Below are 15,846 nucleotides of genomic sequence, written 5' to 3'. Positions count from 1 at the left end.
GCACCTATGCTCAGCAGCATACCTTTTGAGTATAACACATTTCAAGGGCGGTCACTCATTTTAATGCCAAAGTTATCTATGTTCTGCACTAATTTGGTGTCCCCTCACTTTTTCTGTTGAAAATGATTGACAACAGAACAAACAAGGATCATGAAACTGAGGTTTTAGAAAGGGATACATCTCACAGCATTTTGTGATGTTTCCTGCATTAATTATTTTGTGTGTTCCTCACTGTAGGTTTTTGTCACACACTTTGTCCCACGTTCAGGTCTTGGCAGGCTGAGAGGTACAGTCATTTGCCTTAATGGTGCTCTGCAATGCTCTTTCCCAGTCTCATCTGCATCCCTGAAGGACTGAGCCCTTATGCCAGGAAACACACACATTTTTTGGATAAAATGGAGTTTTGTAAATTGAGTGTTGATAAATTGGGGTTCTACTGTATGTCATTAACAGAGAGTCTCTTTCCCCTACTCTAGTTGATATGGCCTTGAGTAATTAAACAAAAGGAAAACTGATGCTTAGGACACCTCTAAGTGTCTAAGTATGTTTTTAATTTACCATGGTTGTGGGGGGAAAGTAATTTAACATTTTAAATTATGGGCACCTGTTCTTTTGTTTTATCTTTAAGTAAATTATGTTACGTCTTTGGTCTTGTAGATCACACCTTTGTGCATTAGATAATGTGTGACAAGATGCTAACAGCAGCAACTAAATGAAGATGCTTATCTTACTGTATTGTACTGTTCATATTGTGTGGCCTTTAGGAGTATTCTCTTTCTGAAACAGCGAAGTTTTGGGCTAAAAATTGTATGGGCCTGATTCTGCTTTCAATGGGAGTTCTGTTATTGACTTCTGTTGGAACAGGATTGGACTCTAATACTTTTGATATATTTGTGTATTTCTCTACATACTATAACTAGGGTTTCCGGTTTTAGGGCTGAATCAGTAAAACCCAATAAACCCTACTTATGCATATGTCTGATATATATATAACAAAACACCCCAAATTTGCCATTTTTGCAGTATTTAAAACTATTTATAGTGCCGAAGGACCCTAAAGTCCTCTCTCACAAGAGCCCCAATCCTAATCCTGTTGAAGTAAATGGGAGTCTTTCTATTGATTTAGGGTTTTAGATCAGCTCTTTGGAGATCATCCCTGGGAGTAAAGGGCTACAAAGGGGAACAATATTTGATATAATTCAAAGAAAACAATTTTTTAAACTGAGATAAAAAACCCCTCATATTGTTTACTCCTAAAATATGAGTCAAAAATTTCCTAAAAATAAACACCTATAATCAGAAAAAAAAACAAAATAAAAACCTGAAGCCGGAAAACCTAAGTATAACTCCGTAAGGTTCTCTAAAAAACAAAACAAAACAAAACAAACTAAGTAAGTGTTATTAAACTTAGAATGGCAATTAGTTTGCTGTTCAATTTTTCTTAGATAACTTTAGCAAGTAGTGACCTCTACCCTTTTCATTAACTTTTCTGTATTTTTCACAGCTAAAAACTTTCTAAGAAAGGATTTTGGGTGTTTTTGTAAAATAATCAAAATTTACTTTTAAAACTTTTAGATAAATGGCCACTGTCAACTTAAAAATCACATTCTTCATTCTTTCATTTGTGCTCTTGACAGCTGTTTATTTGTAGTAAGTTTCACTGTAGTCACTTTCTCTTTTGTTTGTGTAGGTTTTCAACACAGCAACAGGGGAGACAATTTTTTTAAAAAAAACAACAACAAAATTCAATTGTAAAACCACAAAAATTGTCAGGGAGACTCAGGGATAGGTGTAGTACCTGAAGTTTTTTTTTTTTTTTTTTTTTTTGTAAAATTGACTACATTTCCAGTTGGCAGTGTCCCTTTGTCTTATTAAAAACAATTAATGCAATGGTCTTCCAATTGCTCCCTTTCCTCTCATTGTATGGAACATTCCGTTTGTGACTTAATTTTAAGTTGCAAGACTTTCAAACTTGTACCTTCATGAAAGCCTTGCTGTTTTTCTTTTTATATAAAAAGCGTTTACACAGTCCCCATGAAATTCTCCTCCACATGGGAGGGTAGAGTTCTGCTATTCTCTCAGGTCAACTGGTCACAAGATGTCACTGCAAAGCTAAAAGAGGCTAAGGTGACATCTCTTTGCAGCTCAGCAGCACCTTTGCAGTATCTATTAAGGATAGGGATAGAAAGGAAGCCAGATTTATTTTTAAAGAAACCAGAGGGGAACTTAACACAATATATCCCGTACCCTAGAATAAGAAGATTTCAGATCCGGAGTTGAATTTTGTGGTTTAGGCCTATCTTTCTAAATGGGCTCAAATCTGAACAATTCATAGATTCATAGATATTAAGGTCAGAAGGGACCATTATGATCATCTAGTCTGACCTCCTGCACAATGCAGGCCACAGAATCTCACCCACCCACTCCTGCAATAAACCTCTCACCTATGTCTGAGCTACTGAAGTCCTCAAATCATGGTTTAAACACTTCAAGGTGCAGAGAATCCTCCAGCAAGTGACCCGTGCCCCATGCTACAGAGGAAGGTGAAAAACCTCCAGGGCCGCTGCCAATCTGCCCTGGAGGAAAATTCCTTCCCGACCCCAAATATGGCGATCTGCTGAACCCTGACCATGTGGGCAAGATTCGTCAGCCAGATACCCAGGAAAGAATTCTCTGTAGTAACTCAGATCCCACCCCATCTAACATCCCATCACAGGCCATTGGGCCTATTTACCATGAATAGTTAAAGATCAATTAATTACCAAAATCATGTTATCCCATCATACCATCTCCTTCATAAACTTATCGAGTTTAATCTTGAAGCCAGATAGGTTTTTTGCCCCCACTGCTTCCCTTGGAAGGCTGTTTCAGAACTTCATTCCTCTGATGGTTAGAAACCTTCGTCTAATTTCAAGTCTAAACATCCTGATGGCCAGTTTATATCCATTTGTTCTTGTGTCCACATTAGTACTGAGCTTAAATAATTCCTCTCCCTCCCTGGTATTTATCCCTCTGATATATTTATAGAGAGCAATCATATCTCCCCTCAGCCTTCTTTTGGTTAGGCTAAACAAGCCAAGCTCCTTGAGTCTCCTTTCATAAGACAGGTTTTCCATTCCTCGGATCATCCTAGTAGCCCTTTTCTGTATCTGTTCCAGTTCGAATTCATCCTTCTTAAACATGGGAGACCACAACTCCAAAAGGTGGGGAAAATTGGGATCCAAACTTTGCAGCTTGGATTGTGAAAGAAACGTGATCATTTTGCACATATGGGATTATTCTGCCCATAGCTGAAAAAAATAATTATTTATTAGTTTTCTATGCCTGAGAAATTTCACTTAGGGCAGCCAAAATATAATGAACACAGGTTTGCAGTGTGGAAATCCATGGTGGGATGAAGTGGGAAGAAAGAGGATTCATATAAACAGACACATCCATTCTCTTTATATACAAGGAGAAACCTCTAGTGTTGAATGTTCTCTTTCAAGATTTCCCTACCAACTCCAGAAATGAGAATGAAAAGCAAAAAAATTCTTCACAGCACTACTAGACAGGGCCACATATTCAGCCCTTGCTGTGCTTTTCAGATTATTCTTATATATAAACATTAGAGGCCTTATTGATTCTCAATACCTGCATGTTCTTTCTATATTTTTAACAAATATTACATGTTTCAGAGTAACAGCCGTGTTAGTCTGTATTCGCAAAAAGAAAAGGAGTACTTGTGGCACCTTAGAGACTAACCAATTTATTTGAGCATAAGCTTTCGTGAGCTACAGCTCACTTCATCGGATGCATACTGTGGTAAGTGTAGAAGATCTTTTTATACACACAAAGCATGAAAAAATACCTCCCGCCACCCCACTCCCCTGCTGGTAATAGCTTATCTAAAGTGATCACTCTCCTTATCTAAAGTGATCTAAAGTGATCACTCCCCTGCTGGTAATAGCTTATCTAAAGTGATCACTCTCCAAATCCAGGGTTTAACAAGAACGTCTGGGGGGGGAGGGTAGGAAAAAACAAGCGGAAAGAGGTTACCTTGCATAATGACTTAGCCACTCCCAGTCTCTATTCAAGCCTAAGTTAATTGTATCCAATTTACAAATGAATTCCAATTCAGGAGAGTGGGTTTGTGTGTGGGGGGGTAGGGGGGAGAGAGAAAACCTGGATTTGTGCTGGAAATGGCCCAACTTGATTATCATACACATTGTAAGGAGAGTGATCACTTTAGATAAGCTATTACCAGCAGGGGAGTGGGGTGGGGGGAGGTATTTTTGCATGCTTTGTGTGTATAAAAAGATCTTCTACACTTTCCACAGTATGCATCCGATGAAGTGAGCTGTAGCTCACAAAAGCTTATGCTCAATTAAATTGGTTAGTCTCTAAGGTGCCACAAGTACTCCTTTTCTTTTTGCAAATATTACATGCTGCACCAGAGGTGTAACTAGCAGTCTCAAATATGTACCCATATTGGCTGAGCTTTGTTACTTACTGGTGTTCCAGTGTCCATGCCACCTCTGTTCTTTTGTTCTGATGTGCCCCTGAAATCACAGTGGAACACAGATGATGCACCTGAATACATGTGGTGGCACTGGAAATGATTTACTTAATATATCTGCCACATTTGGCAGCAGTGAAGCAGTTAATGAAGGGGAGTATGTATGTCTTATATGTGTCCAAATTATTTTGCCTGTGTCTGCACTAGATGTGTAAGCTGGGGCAGGGACTGTGACTTTTATTTGTACAGAACCAAGCCCAATTACAAGGCTTAATAAATAAAGTTTAATACTGCATGTGTTGAAAATCAGTCTGTGCTAGGAATAATTGAATTAGAAATTCTTCTGACAAGAATTAAAAATAGAAGTTGGAAGGTCCATCAATACCAGTCTTCTCTCACCCCATATTGCAGAATTTTATTATATGAACTATGCCCATATAGTCTTAATAGATATTCTATTCTTAATAGTCCAGAATAAGGTGAAAAATCTCAAAAGGAAACTCAGTATGATCAGTGAGAGGAATTCCCACCTGACCCTGAATCAGATAATTATTGTAATTCAGTGCATCAAAGAAAGAATTGCCAGTTAAGAATCACATACCACTAATGTTTCAGGCCATTCAGTGACCGAACAATTGCCCATTAAAAAAAAAAATCCTAGAATTGTGGAATAGTCTTCACAGGACAGAGAATTCAATATGTTAATTTTTTTGCATGTGGAGGAGAAAATAGCATCTGAACTTTTTAACCTAAATTTATGTTTTTGGGCTGTCCACATATTCTCTTACTATTGCTTAGTTCAAACAGATCCTCACCTAAACTTTTTAGATCTCCTTTAAGTACTGTATTATGATCCCAATAAACTTCTCTACAAACTCTATAGGCTTCTGCTCACCAACCTGTTGTCACAGCTATGATCTAACATAACTTTTATCAGTTGAGCCGCTCTCCTTAGAATCTTCTCCAGAATTTGAGCATTCCCACAAACGTTTTACAGAAGGATACTTAAAACTGGACACAGCACTTCACATGGTACTTCCCTCAAATGCTGTACAATGGTATAATGGCTTCTCTTGTTTTGTTTGTAATATTTCTGATGCAGCTCAGGAACTGACTAGTCTTCTTTGCTGCAACTGAATAACACCTTCCCATACAGCTGACTTGAATCCGCATCAGCATAGGCAGCTGGTGGATCGGGCTAGAGGAGGTCAGTCCCCACAAATTGCTCTCTGCCAGGCACACAGAATCTTGATGCTCCTCATCTCTGCCTCTTACCTGTTTCCCCCTGGACACAGGATCAGTCACAAGGGGCAGAGCCTGGGACTCGGAGCAGGAGTCCATGCACCAGATCGCAGTGTCACCCAAATTTGGTCTGGCTGTCCCTTCATCATGCCAGCAGGGAAGGGGGTCCGCCCTTACACCACTGAGCTCTGGTTACTGCCTCCCCTTGGCAGAGGTATACCTGTCCTGCCCATGATCACGCCCCATTAGTGGAAGTGTGCCCTGCCCTCTGCTGGTAGGGGACCCTGGTCATATTGGCTCAGCTCCCAAACAATCAGCCAATGCGGAGGTGCTAACTGGAGCTGGGTGGCATGGGGCAGAGTTGGACTCAGTGCTGATGGGAAAACAGAGCTTAGCTGAATGGTCTGAGGCAGCAGCAGCTTCACTAAAAGAACGTGCCCCTCAGCACCCCTGCTCAATCTGGGGTTGCGACCCCCACCCCCTTACTTTAAGCACTTTCCTGGTGCTCAGATTTTGCTGGGCCTGGGTGCTAACAGGAATGGGCCATGTGGCTGTGGCTATCCCCTGCTCAGACCCAACCCCAAGAATATTTGCAACAGTCATCTATGCCTGTCAGTATATTCCAGCTCTTTACATGGCATCATACAGGTTGCTTTATGATTCTTAGAATCAAAATGCCTCACTTTATATATGCATACATTAAAATCCACCAATTGTTACTGTTTAAAGCTCTTGGAATATACTACCAGTTTTACCATTGGTTGTATGTAAAATCTCACATATGGGATGTCACCCCCAATTCCTAGTACCTATTTACTGGTTTTTATATGTAAAATATGCCCATCACATTGTGTCCAAGTGCAAATATAAAATGACTAAATTCATACACAATTTATTGACCAATATAAACAAAAGTAGAATAAATTTGCACCTCTACACTGTGAACTGTGTCCATCCCTCAAAATCAGATCCTTGAGATAAAAGCCTATGAAAATCGATCCTAAAATGGTCAAAAAACTGTTTCTGTTAGACCAGCAGAAATATACATAATAGAAACAAAGGCCATGACTCCAGGTTCAAGATGTTTAAAGCTAATGAGGTACCTGGCTCGCCTCAACATTCTAAATTACAAATAGCACAAGGTGTCATCTCAGTTAGGCAGATCCTAAACAGGAGTCATACACAGTTTTATAGATCATTGTCAATAACCTGAATTTCACTTGGAAGGAAATAGGAAGAAAAATCAGTCTGGAAAACTGGTGTTAAATTCTCCTTGCAGTTGGTCAGCTGCTTTCTGCAGCTGTTGTAGCTTCTGAGTTGTTTCTTGAGGGTATCCCCTTAAGTTCATTGCAATAATTAATCTGGGAGAATGGGTAACAGCAGCAAGGTCTACACCACAGAAAATGGTTACAGTTTTAGTTTCCTAACCAGACTTGGATGAAAAAAAGCATTTTCGGCTGTAGATACCACTGAGAATTCAGGAGCAAAGTGGGATCCAAAAGTTTTCTCTGCCCAAACTGCAAACCACATTGACAAAATGTAGTCAATTCTCCTCAATCACGGAGGCAGGCACCACTCCATCTTGCCTTCTGCTAGATGCTGCCCCATCCTACCAGCATCAATAATTTGTCTGGACTGAACTGCAACCATCCCACCCTATCCACATTCAATCCTAGCCAGGCACTGGAAAATCGATATACTACTCCATCTACGCTCAATAAAAATCAGATATAGAGCTGTGTGTCACCTGAACACTGATGGCAACATAGCCCTTCCTACAATGGCCTCACATACTGTACACATTAACTTAAGCAGTGACAGAATAGTACTGGAACAGTGGATCCCATATGAGAGAACTTTTAGGCATTTTGAACAATTCTGCAACCCCACAATTTAGGATGTATTTGAGAAGAATAAAATCTTCCCATTTATCCTAGCCAGTATCTGCAGGTGTGTCAACAGAACTTCCTGGGCACTGGTATCAAAAACTGCTGACAAATCTTTAAAAGAAAAGAAAAAAATGAAAAATCAGCTTCGACATGTACTTTGTCTATTTCTAGGACATCATCAGCCAATGAGACCACTCTTCCTGACATAATCAGGTCCAAAGCCAGACTGAAAGAGATCAAGGGAACTTGACACCAGGGGACACCAAAGTTGCCCAGCTATAACCTTCTTAATAACCTTCCTGGAAAGAGAAGGTTAAAGACTGGGCACGATAGAGTATAATTCACTTGCAGTCATGGTCTTCTCTTTGTATTTGATCTATACTTGTAATGCAATGCACGGTATGCATTTTAAAATATATTTCATGTTTTTTGGCAAATCTGCATTTATCACTTCAATAGCAAATTGCACAAGGATTTTTTGTTTTAATATGGAGCATTACTGTTCATGTTGTCTGGATTCTCTGATTAAAGTCTCCCTTTCTATATATACACTGATGCAATACAGCTTTAAAACAGCTGGTAAGGCTTAAAGTGCCAGTGATCTGCAGATTAAGTTGTCCCAAAGTATGTGTTACATGATGGACCATACTGGTTCCATTCTTTTGTCTGGGCCCTGTAGTGGGTTACTGAGTGACTTCTGAATTGTCCCTTTCAGTCAATTGTGTATTATTTGCCTTAAAGGATACAGAAAGCTGTGCTAGGATTTCCCTTAAAAAGAAAGCAGACCAGTTTGAAAGCAACTATGAAGCCAGGTTTATTTGCAATGTCCAGAGGAAGGAACTCCAGGCCTTATTGGAAATCCACATCTTCAAAGACTCATTGCCATTTTCTAATGGCCCATTAAGGCTGATTGCTTACTGTCTGGTGGGCATTTCCCAAGTATACACACAGATGTAATTGTTATGTAGTCAATATTTCTAACTTTAGATACAGAAATGATACATGCATACAAATTGGATAATCACATTCAGTAAATTATAACCTTTACAATGATACCTTACATGAGCCATCTTGCATAAAATATATCTGTTATGCCATATTCATATCATAACCATATTTTTATGAAGAATATGGGGTGTAATGTCACAATAGCCATCTTGATTTTTAAGAGCAGCATCATTTGTAAAATCAGAGTATGAGAACCCAGTATCAGGGCTTGAAAAGACGTCTGTAAAGACTGGTTCCATAGTTGTGGATGACATTTTACAAAGACATTGTCTGTGCCCCATGCAGCTTACTATCTAAATCAGATAGATACAATAAAGAACAATCTTGACTATTTGAACTTCACGTATCCAAAACCCACTTTGTAAACTGCTTGTATTCCCACTCTACTCCTAACACAATACACAAAATTCAGGACCTAATTCCTGAAGTCTTATGTTGCTGCCAGCAGATCCAGACTCCTCCTTACCTACAACATTTCTCTTACTATGCCCTATTGTCACACTCCAATGGCCCCCTCTCTCAAGTCCCCTGGGGAGGCAGATCAGTACTGTATGTTGCTAACGTTGTTGCAGGCATTGCAAAGTATTTCGGAAACGGTTAAAGGTGTGAGTGTGAGTGAAAGGTTCCTTTGCAGGTTACAAGAGGCCAGAGGGGGAAGGAGGAAGAGAGCAGAGAACGGGTTAACTCGATACCCCAGCTCGCTCAGTCAGGAGATAAGGCACTGACTCCAGTTCAAGGCCACAGCTCACAGCCGACGCTTGGCTTCCTGCTGAAAAAGACGGGGTCTAGAATCCACCGACCAGCTGTGAGAAAGGAAGATGCAGCTGAACAGACCTGTAGAGGCAGTGAAGGCCAGTGTCATAAATATAAAGGGAAGGGTAAACCTCTTTAAAATCCCTCCTGGCCAGAGGAAAACTCCTCTCACCTGTAAAGGGTTAAGAAGCTAAAGGTAACCTCGCTGGCACCTGACCAAAATGACCAATGAGGAGACAAGATACTTTCAAAAGCTGGGAGGAGGGAGAGAAACAAAGGGTCTCTGTCTGTCTATATGCTGCTTTTGTCGGGGATAGACCAGGAATGGAGTCTTAGAACTTTTAGTAAGTAATCTAGCTAGGTCTGTGTTAGATTATGATTTCTTTAAATGGCTGAGAAAAGAATTGTGCTGAATAGAATAACTATTTCTGTCTGTGTATCTTTTTTGTAACTTAAGGTTTTGCCTAGAGGGATTCTCTATGTTTTGAATCTAATTACCCTGTAAGGTATCTACCATCCTAATTTTACAGAGGGGATTTCTTTACTTCTATTTACTCCTATTTCTATTAAAAGTCTTCTTGTAAGAAAACTGAATGCTTTTTCATTGTTCTTAAGATCCAAGGGTCTGGGTCTGTAGTCACCTAGGCAAATTGGTGAGGCTTTTTACCAAACCTTGTCCAGGAAGTGGGGTGCAAGGTTTTGGGAAGTATTTGGGGGGAAAGACGTTTCCAAACAGCTCTTCCCCAGTAACCAGTATTTGTTTGGTGGTGGCAGTGGCCAATCCAAGGACAAAGGGTGGAATATTTTGTACCTTGGGGAAGTTTTGACTTAAGCTGGTAAAGATAAGCTTAGGAGGTTTTCATGTAGGTCCCCACATCTGTACCCTAGCGTTCAGAGTGGGGGAGGAACCTTGACAGCCAGCATGGAGGAAAACAAAGAGGACATCAAAGTCTAGCCGGTGTGTTTTGGGAAAGTTGAGGATACCACAGAAAGCTGGTTTGGACTGGTACAAAGAGCACCAGGAGCAGAGGTCACTGAACAAAAAACCCCCAGTGGATCCCAAGACTTAAAAACCCTCCCGAGAGCTGGAGCAATTCAGAGATTGGCAGCGGACGACCTGTGCACACAGGACAGAACTCCTGTCCACCCCTCCCCCTCTTCTTCTTATGTTACACCCAGGCCAGGCCAGCCTTGGGTGGTGCGTGTGTCAGTATGAAAGTGCGTTAGGGCTTGGGGCACTAATGCTTTCTTCCTTCCTCTGAGTGACGCGGGGAGCACCCATCACTCTCCACTGTTATTTTATTAATCAACCTTTAAAACTTAGACACTTGGTGTGTTCCATCATCTCCTCCCTTAACGATTCTGTGGCCTCAGCCTGATCACCTGACACCTCAGGCAGACTGGTAACAGAAATCTGTCATGCTATTCAAACTCCAGCAAGGCAAGAGCATGATCCCACTCTCCTAAAGACAATAGGTCATTGGAACAAGTGAGATACTCACATTATGAACTGACCCGTCTGACTCTTTTTACTTGTTGGGAGATAATAACTAAGTTATACATCTGGAATCCACATGGACACAGATCACCTTGAAAGGTTCTGCTACCTGCAATCACTCAGTTTTGACTAAGCCCTATCATACTAAAGTCTGGACACACCCCAACTCCATGAAGGTTCATACTACCTCTTTCAGCTGCACTGGCACAGGAGGTCACCTGGCAGCACTAGACTTTGTGACATCTGTAAAACAACGTCTCTCCATGGTCAGGTTCCACCATGGGAAATAATTGTTTTATATGCCACATATCCACCACCATAGAAGGCAATTATAGGGGGAAAGGCCAATAGGTCCCTCCTCGATTCTTGGTATGCATTTCTATTCCTATTTGGTTCATCCCTGGGAGTTCCAAAGTCCCTTCATTCTTCTCTGGGATGTCTCTACCACCTATCCAACTCCCCTTCAGTTCAAGGTTGTGGCCACAACAGTTCCTCTGTTTTGTTGGCCTTCAGGTAATCCTCTGTTTGTTGCATAGCCAAGTTCACCTAAGTCTGCATTCTTCCAGGCAGACTTTCCAAGTGCTGCTCCAATACCATGAATTTCCCAATTATACAGGTTTCAGAAATTGTGTAAGATGCCTTTTAATGAAAGGTCAGTATGTAGATTGAATTAAGAAACTTTGCTGTTCCACTTATTTAAATTCCTAATATGATCATGACTTAGTTAACAAGTCTGCTGTTTTAGCAGCAGAGACATGCTACCTCACACGCACAACAGAGAGGTATGGCACCGGACATAGTTTGCTGTTCCAGGGAGTGAGAGCATTTTCTTCCTAAAGCATTTTGTGTGTGTATGAATATGTCTGTAACCTGAGTAGCCAAAGCTTTCTTGCAGTATTAGCAGAAGGCTTCTCATAAGACAGATTTAAGTATTACATCACATGCCATTTGTCATTATTCTGCATGTCAAGTCATGTTTCCACATCAGTGTCCTGGCATTCCACCACTTCTGTGTCAAGTAAAGTGTTGTTATCCTTGGTCATTCAGGAGATGGGCAAAACCTCTTCCAGAGGTAAGTTAAACCAACAGCCTCAATTTGCACCTGCTGTTTTGTCACTTCAACAGCTAAGCATATTATATAATTATTAAAAGGCTACTGTCAACTTAAAAATCACACTTCTGTCTGACTATACCTTACCCACTATTTTTAGAAGAAACACGTAATTTTACTCTATCTAAAATAGATTAAAACTTTATTTCCCTATATTTTCAGTTTGTGTATAAGTCCCCACTACAGTCTATGATGAGATAACTGGCTCTGTGGATATGGGGAAAGCAGTGGATGTGATATATCTTGACTTTAGCAAAGCTTTTGATACTGTCTCCCACAGTATTCTTGCCAGCAGGTTAAAAAAGTATGGATTGGATGAATGAACTCTAAGGTGGATAGAAAGCTGGCTAGATTGTTGGGCTCAACGGGTAGTGATCAACGGCTTGATGTCTAATTCGCAGCCGGTATCAAGCGGTGCCCCAGGGGTCGGTCCTGGGGCTGGTTTTGTTCAACATTTTTATTAATGATCTGGATGATAGGATTAATTGCATCCTCAGCAAGTTTGTAGATGACACTAAGAAGGGGGGAGAGGTAGGCACGATGGAGGGTAGGAATAGGGTCCAGAGTGACCTAGACAAATTGGAGGATTGGGCCAAAAGATATCTGATGAGGTTCAACAAGGACAAGTGCAGAGTCCTGCACTTAGGAAGGAAGAATCCCATGCACCGCTACAGGCTGGGGACCGGCTGGCTAAGCAGCAGTTCTGCAGAAAAGGACCTGGGGATGACAGTGAACGAGAAGCAGCATATGAGTGTGCCCTTGTTGCCAAGAAGGCCAACGGCATATTGGGCTGTATTAGTAGGAGCAGTGCCAGCAGATCGAGGGAAGTGATTATTCCCCTCTATTCGACATTGGTGAGGCCACACCTGGAGTACTGCATTCAGTTTTGGTCCCCCTACTACACAAGGGATGTGGACAGATTGGAGAGAGTCCAGCGGAGGGCAACAAAAATGATCAGGGGCTGGGGCACATGACTTATGAGGAGAGCCTGAGGGAACTGGGGTTATTTAGTCTGCAGAAGAGTGAGGGGCGATTTGATAGCAGCCTTCGACTACCTGAAGGGTAGGGTTCCAAAGAGGATGGAGCTAGGCTGTTCTCAATGGTGGCAGATGATGGAACAAGAAGCAATGGTCTCAACTTGCAGTGGGGGAGGTGCAGGCTGGATATTAGGAAACATTATTTCACTAGGAGGGTGATGAAGCACTGGAATGGGTTACCTAGGGAGGTGGTGGAATCTCCATCCTTAGAGATTTTTAAGGCCTGGCTTGACAAAGCCTTGGTTGGGATGATTTAGTTGGTGTTGGTCCTGCTTTGAGCAGGGGATTGGACTAGATGACCTCCTGAGGTCTCTTCCAACCCTAATATTCTATGATTTTATGATACAATCAGTCAGATTAACTTGTAGGTTGTGTGGATCCGTTGTCCAGCAACAAGGGAAAGAAAAACATTTTAAAAAAAAAAAGGAAATTGTGATTATAAAATCACAGAAGTGGGCAGGGTGATTCAGGGGCAAGTATAATATCTGAAACTATTTTAAACTTTTTTTTTCTGTCTGGTTTTCAGTTGAGAGTATAATTTTCATTTGCGCAGGAATACAAACTGAGACAGGCTGAGCGCTTCCAGATTAGCAGGAATAACCGCGTACAAGGTTTGGTGTGGGTTGCATATTCTGGCACAGAACTAAACATGCTTTCCTAATATATATGGCCTATTAGTAAAAGCACGTGGTGAAACAATCTCAGATAAAAAGGTATTTGATTTTTATGTAAGATGTATATCTGCACCTATTGCTTAAACTATGGGCAAAGGTCTGACTAACCTAAACAGGTACAATGCCTTCATGACCTATGGACATATCAAAAGGCAACTACAAATAGAGGCACGATGCATCAGCTATCTTTGTTTTGCTCTAATCTCTCATCTAGGAATGCGTAGTCAATTGTCCATCCTAAATGTATGTGCCTATATTAAAAAGGATGGGTTATTACTAATCTAGCTTTGCGGCAGACTTTCAAGAGAGAGAATAACATCTATGGCAATTTACGGATACTTTTTGGTTTGTTTAATCTATTTCCTGGCATAAAATAGTGTACCTGGCAGAATGTACCTGGAGTGCTGCCACACACATTTGGTGCACCGTGATGTGCTTTGTACTGTACATGAATAGAACACATGAACACAGTAGGCAGAGATGAAGAAAAACACCTGAGTAAATATAGATTTAGGAGCTTAACTTTGGACCTTCCGTTTAAAAATTTTGACCAAGGATTTTTAGCCTTTTGTATACAAATTCAGGACCTTTTAAAAACAGGATGCCTCTAGCCAATGTGCAAAAATGGATGCACAATTGGGCACCTACATTTGCGGGCTCATTTCAGGCAATTGTTCTAAATTGTGATAGCTGCATACATCAGTTTGTGTATGCTGACACATAGTCGGAGTTGAAGGCCAGAAGAGACCATCCCATCAGATTCTAGGCTGACCTCCTGTTTATCACGCAGTTATCCCTTGAATTGAACCCAATAATCTGGATTTTAGACTAAAGCATTACAGTTCTCAACAGACTAAACTAGTGTCAGAGTAGCAGCCGTGTTAGTCTGTATCTGCAAAAAGAAAAGGAGTACTTGTGGCACCTTAGAGACTAACCAATTTATTTGAGCATAAGCTTTTGTGAGCTACAGCTCACTTCTTCGGATGCACTCAGTGGAAAATACAGTGGGGAGATTTATATACATAGAGAACATGAAACAATGGGTGTTACCATACACACTGTAACGAGAGTGATCAGGTAAGGTGAGCTATTACCAGCAGCAGAGCGGGGGCCGGGAGAACCTTTTGTAGTGATAATCAAGGTGGGCCATTTCCAGCAGTTGACAAGAACGTTTGAGGAACAGCGGGGGGTGGGGTGGAGGGGAAGGGGACTAAACATGGGGAAATAGTTTTACTTTGTGTAATGACACATCCACTCCCAGTCTTTATTCAAGCCTAAGTTAATTGTATCCAGTTTGCAAATTAATTCCAATTCAGCAGTCTCTCATTGGAGTCTGTTTTTGAAGTTTTTTGGTTGAAGAATTGCAACTTTTAGGTCTGTAATCGAGTGACCAAAGAGACTGAAGTGTTCTCCGACTGGATTTTGAATGTTATAATTCTTGACGTCTGATTTGTGTCCATTTATTCTTTTACGTAGAGACTGTCCAGTTTGACCAATGTACATGGCAGAGGGGCATTGCTGGCACATGATGGCATATATCATATTGGTAGATGTGCAGGTGAACAAGCCTCTGATAGTGTGGCTAATATGATTAGGCCCTATGATGGTGTCCCCTGAATACGTTTGTGGCACAGGTGGAGAATAGGAAGGGTGACGTGCACCAATGTCCCAAACTGGTGGTGACCCTGGGGATCATAGCACACAAGGGTGAGAAAAGAACCCCAAGGATCTAGCCACACTTGAATGGTTAGTTAATTAACGTGTTAACTAACACTACTGTGAGCGCTAGTGTAGACACCGCACTAGCACCTACCATCCCGTCCAGGGGCGCTAGGTAAGATGCAGGGTACATTCCCCTCCCCTCAGGCGGGACAATGAGGGAGCAGGAGCGCGCTACTGAAGGGAGACGCGAGGGAGGCCGCCCAGCGGGCTGCTCGCCCCCGCCGCGCGGGCCAGGGGAAGCGCAGGGCACGTAGCTCGAGCCCCGCTCTCCGCCAGGACCCCGCCAAAACTGCCTCCCCCACCCTAGCCGGCGGAGAGAGGCGCTCTCCGCCCCGTCCCGCGAGCCGGCCCCTAACCCAGCCCCCACAGACCCGTAACCCCTCCCACCAGTCGCGAGCCCCAACTTAACTACCA

Source organism: Caretta caretta, chromosome 9, assembly GCF_965140235.1.
Source record: "Caretta caretta isolate rCarCar2 chromosome 9, rCarCar1.hap1, whole genome shotgun sequence".
Classification (NCBI taxonomy): domain Eukaryota; kingdom Metazoa; phylum Chordata; order Testudines; family Cheloniidae; genus Caretta; species Caretta caretta.
This window is presented reverse-complemented; position numbering follows the sequence as displayed.